This window comes from Humulus lupulus, chromosome 9 (assembly GCF_963169125.1).
Source record: "Humulus lupulus chromosome 9, drHumLupu1.1, whole genome shotgun sequence".
Lineage (NCBI taxonomy): Eukaryota > Viridiplantae > Streptophyta > Magnoliopsida > Rosales > Cannabaceae > Humulus > Humulus lupulus.
In genome coordinates, this window is record NC_084801.1 from 34,641,898 (window position 1) to 34,647,063 (window position 5,166).

General features: G+C 33.9%; 1 long non-coding RNA gene across 1 annotated transcript; it reads left to right on the forward strand.

Annotated features, from left to right (window-relative positions):
• The first annotated feature begins 1,841 nt into the window (after positions 1 to 1,841).
• LOC133802305 (uncharacterized) lies at positions 1,842 to 4,881 on the forward strand. The gene is made up of 3 exons (XR_009877239.1): positions 1,842 to 1,977; positions 2,097 to 2,149; positions 4,655 to 4,881. It is a non-coding gene; the product is annotated as an uncharacterized LOC133802305 (long non-coding RNA).
• Positions 4,882 to 5,166: the final 285 nt, after the last annotated feature.

Below are 5,166 nucleotides of genomic sequence, written 5' to 3' on the forward strand. Positions count from 1 at the left end.
GTTTGTGTTTGTTGTTGTAGTTATGGGCTGAGAGGCATATTCAATGCTGACCTCGCCTCCTCTACATTAATAAGCCACTGAGCTCTTCGATTGGACTCAGTTAAGGACTTAACAGGCTTTCTTTGCAAGTCTTCCTAGAGAGGACTTCTAGGCATTACTCCAGCTTGAACGGCCATTAAATGATCACTATCATCGACATCTCGAGCTCGGGCCACTTCTAGGATAAACCTTGTGAGGTAACCTTTTTGTGACTCGTTTGGCTGCTGTTGGACATTGGTTAACGCTGAAGCCTCGGGCCTAATGTCGACCATGGCTTTAAATTGTTTCTTGAAATCTCTTGATAGTTGATCCCAGGATGCGATCGAATGTCTTTTGAACTTTTTGAACCAATTCTTTGCTGGTCCTATGAGAGTGGCTGGGAACAACATACACCTGAGCTCGTAGCCCACATTGTTGGCTTGCATAATTGTGTTGAACGTGCTCAGATGGTTGTAAGGATCAGAATTTCCGTCAAATGGCGGGACATGAGGAATCCTAAACCCTTGAGGAAAATGAGTGTTGGAGATATGCGGGGCAAACAGCTCGAGTTCTTCATCGAAATCTTCATCACTTTCCCGGTTGCGCTCGTTCTGCGAGAGCCTGAACGCTCTCCCCAACTATTCAATCCTCTCTTGGGCTGGATCTATAGGAGGCCTGAGTTGGACCTGAGGGGGTTGGTTATTGTTGATAACACCTCCAGCTCCCTGTCTTGGTGCAGGATTGTAAATTGGCTGCTTGTGACCGTTCAGATGATCTTGTAGATCTAGGTTCGGGGAATTATGTCGCCCCTGATTATGGTTTAAATGTTCCTATAGATCAGGGTGATCTCCCCAATTCTCGGCATTTCTTGGCTCCGTGTTATATATACTCACGGACTTGGTGTAATCCAAACTTTCACTGACATAGCTCCTTGCTCGGTAATTACGAGGTGGGTTTCCTGTCGGTCTCCTTGTCTCAAGAGTTTGAGACCGTGACATTTAGCTCCGTGTAGGGTGGGGAGCCCTGCGCTCTCGAGCAGCTTCTTCATTTCCATATCTACGCCCAGCTCGCCTATCCTTGTCTTGGTGGGCAGGTCGTGGAACCCTCTGGATTAGTGAGGGATGCCTTATCTGTAGTGCACCAAATTTTTTTTTTTAGATTATTAAAATTTTGTGATTTATTTTATTTAAGTGTTAAGTGTGATGAATTGTTTTATTTAAATATTGTTTATTTTATTTAATTGTTGTTTGTTTTACTTGATTGTTTTTATTTTATTTAATTGTTAGAATTGTTTGTAGAATATTGTTATGAAATTACTTGTTAAATAATATGTATTTATTTTATTTTAAAAATGTAATTATGTGAGATTTGGTTGAATGCACTAAGGTGCATAGTAGATAGTGATGCACCCTAGTGATTTAGTGTGTGCAAGTGCATGGTAATGTGATGCACATGTGTGGGTTTTTCTACACATTTTATAATTTCCTTTTATTTGATATAATTGAGTTGTTTAATTTAAATAAAAAAATAAAATAAAAGAGGAAAAGGGAAAGGTGATGGATGGTTTGGTGTAGGAAAAGGAAATGGCTTATTTCCTTTATATATTTTTCAATCAATTAGACATGATTTTGGGGAATTATAGCTAATATTGGGTAAGGGAAATTTGACAATTTTAATTCAATTAAATTACTCTTTATTATAAAGGATTTTAGTCTTAATTAGATGAGTGGATTAGGGAAATTACCATCTATTTTGGTGAGGCTTTATGAGAAAAATAGGAATTAAAAAGGAGACATGAAGGAAAAGAGGCCATTTGGCCGTGACCTAGAGAGAAGATAGAGAGAGAGAGAGTGGCGTGCTAGAGAGAAGGGGCTGCCATTTCTAGAGAGAAGGAGGAGAAGAAAGAAAGGAAGAAAAAGAAGAAAAAGAAGAAGAAGAAGAAGAAGGGTTCAAGCTAGGGTAAGGCTCTTGTTTGTTTTAAGATTCCTTATGTTAAATCTAGTATTTTGATTTGGGTTGTCTCTAACTTTTGTTCATCTTCTTCTCCATCTTGATATTCAAAAAAATACAACCCCTAGGGTTTGAGCAAGGAGGTGCTTCTAGATTGGATTCTTGATTTCTATCAAGAGAGGTATTGAAATCCCTCCCTCAATTTTGTGGTTAATGGTTTTGATGACTAATATTATTAGAGGGACTATGGTTGAAGGGGATTTGTGTTTTGGGTAGGAAAATAGGTTACTTTGTGTTCTTGTTATCTTGTCGATAATGTGTTATTTTGATCTTGCATGAATGGTATTATGGTTTAATGTATAAAAGGGTTTTGGTGTTGATTTTTCTATGTATAATGATTAGTGATAATTTATGAATGCATATATGGAGATTTCGGCCTAGGCATATCTAAGGATCACCTTTATATTTTGTTTTATGTTTTGTGATTTTCAATATATTAGATCCATGTTTTTAGGACTTATGTAATTTGAGTATAATGATAATTGGGAATCTTGATAATTGGATCCATAAATTTTGATAGGATGCATATGATATTGTGAAGAAATAAATTATAGAATGCATGAAAAATGATAGAAACATGTTAGGTTTAATGTAAAGGCATATTTGAATAATGGTGTTTATGTATTAATGCATGTTGTGATTATTGTTTTGTTGGATTGCATGTATGAATTCATTGGAATAGAATAAGGTTTTATAAGGTTGCATATGAATATGTGTTAGTGATATTCTTAGAATTATTTGTATAATAAGAGAATGATAGGATTTGTGAGTTATTGTGTTTATTGGACATGTATGATTTTATGTGAAATTTTGAAAAGCCATGAGATAAAAGATGAATTTCATGAGTAATTATGCTTGCTGATTTTTGTGAATAATTGGGTAAAAGTTTGGTGAAAAAGTGATTTGCATACATAAGTAATGTCCTTAATGCTATGTTGATTTTATGAAATTAAAAAGGGTATTTTAAGTCACAATAAAATGATATTTTACTCAAGTAATTACCTACAGAATTTTTATTATATTTTTAGAAAAATATGAGGTTTTAAATTCAATATGGTGATTTTTGATAATAAATATGATTGCTGGAATTTTTGTTAAAAAAAAAAAGTGTGAAGTGTGTTTCAATAAAATGAATTTGATTAGTATTTGAAATAAAATTAATACCCTAAATTATGGTAATATTAAAAATAGCATTTTTAATATGGTATGAGTGTATATTTTAATAGTTATGATTTTTCTTTATTTTGATTAAGAAAAATATTGAATTCAATTTATTTGTGATTTTTAAGGAAATAAAATGGTGGCTGAAAGTTTAGTTTAAGAGGTTTAAAATAATTATTTAATTGTCACTTATGAATTTATGTTACATAAAAACTAAGCCTTAAAATAATTCAAATAAAATATATTTTTCCACACTTAAAATATATTTTTCTCACATCATTTATGTAACATAATTAACCAATATTAAATTGATTTTTCTAAGGAAACATGGTAATCATAGGTATTTTAAATAAATTCCAAGCCTTTGTTATTTCTTTGTAATTTGAAAATAATAAATGGATTTGTCACATATTTTTTTTCTTTTTTTCTTAAGCTAAATAAAATTATTTTAAAAATAAAAATAATGTCTTGAGAGATTTAATCAACCTAGAAATTTTAAGAAAATAAATAATGGTAAGCAAAGCATGTTACAAGTCTATTAATTTTAAAACGATAGAAGAAAGACGTGTAGAATTATCGTTTTTAAACGCCACAATTACGCAACGTTCCCACGTATGCATTACATGCAAATACACTTTTACGTCCAAAATTATGTCTATTATTCAACCATGTGGTTTTTATAGAAAGATCATGCATGCAAAGTAGGTAAAATGAGCATTATTCTTTTATGGCCTTATGTGTAATTAAGTATATTTGCATGTTGTGTATGTAACTCTTATTATGTGTGCATGGATCATTCACACATGAGTTGTATGAAAGGGCAAAATAGTAATTTTATGAAGCTAAGAAATGTCGTTTTGATTATGGTATAGGCTCGTTGAGAGGTTGTGAATTTACTTAGCTCGGACCTGAGGTAAGGAAGTTAGATAGAATTTATGATTGTTTATGATGTGAATGGTAAGACTGTTGTGTGAATGAAATGTTATGAATTATGAATGCCATAATGTGATGATATGTTGGCTTGTATGAATATGTTATGTTATGAATGGATGTTAGCGTGATGAACGCGACACATCAAAATGGGTTGCTAAGGATATGAAGACGTAACCCAAGTTACTAAGGATATAAAGACATAACTCCAAGGGCAGACGCGCCGAGGTTATTCAAGGACCAGAGCCTCCTGTTTACCTCAAAGGGTGGCATGGACAAGTTAGCGGGCCATGTTCACAAGGAATTTTGTATGAATGTGCTATGGTGTTTATGTTATGATGATGTTATGATATGATGATGCTATGTTGTTTATGTTATGATGATGTTATGTTATGATGATGATATGATGTTTGTTACGACGATGCTATGATGTATAAAGATGAACGATAGTGTTTGTAATTTGTTGTATCTTACTTGCTTATTGTTTGTACTTCCTTACTGGGCTTTTAGCTCACCCCCTTACTTTCCCTTACAGGTAGCAAATAGGTTTCTCCATGGCACGCGTGGTGATGTGGGAAGTTCTATCGTCCTGGTGTGTATGGCGTGGGGCATCCTATGGATGAAAAACGATCACTTAAAGATGCCATTTTAATAATGTTATGTTTTATGAGACTTTTTAAACTTATCAGTGGGACTTAAATTATTGGTTGTTTTTTTTTTGAACTTTGCATAAAAACTCATATTTTCTTTTAAAACTATTGGGCCCAGCTTGCATATTTTAAGCAAGAACCCACTAAAACCTTTATAATAAGTGGCTTTCCTTTAAAAAACAACGAAATGTGAATGTTTCATTAAGTACTAGTTTAGGGTGTTCTTTACATTATCGGCGATGGTGGGTGCCTTATTGGAGAAGGTGGTTGCCTCCCATTATGGGGCCTAGATGGTCTCGAATTCGCTCGATCAGGTTCCGGAACGTTCTACGTGGCACCAAGATTTGGGGTCCGAGTCACTAAGGGGGCTCGGTTATTCCCTATTCCCATTTGTGCT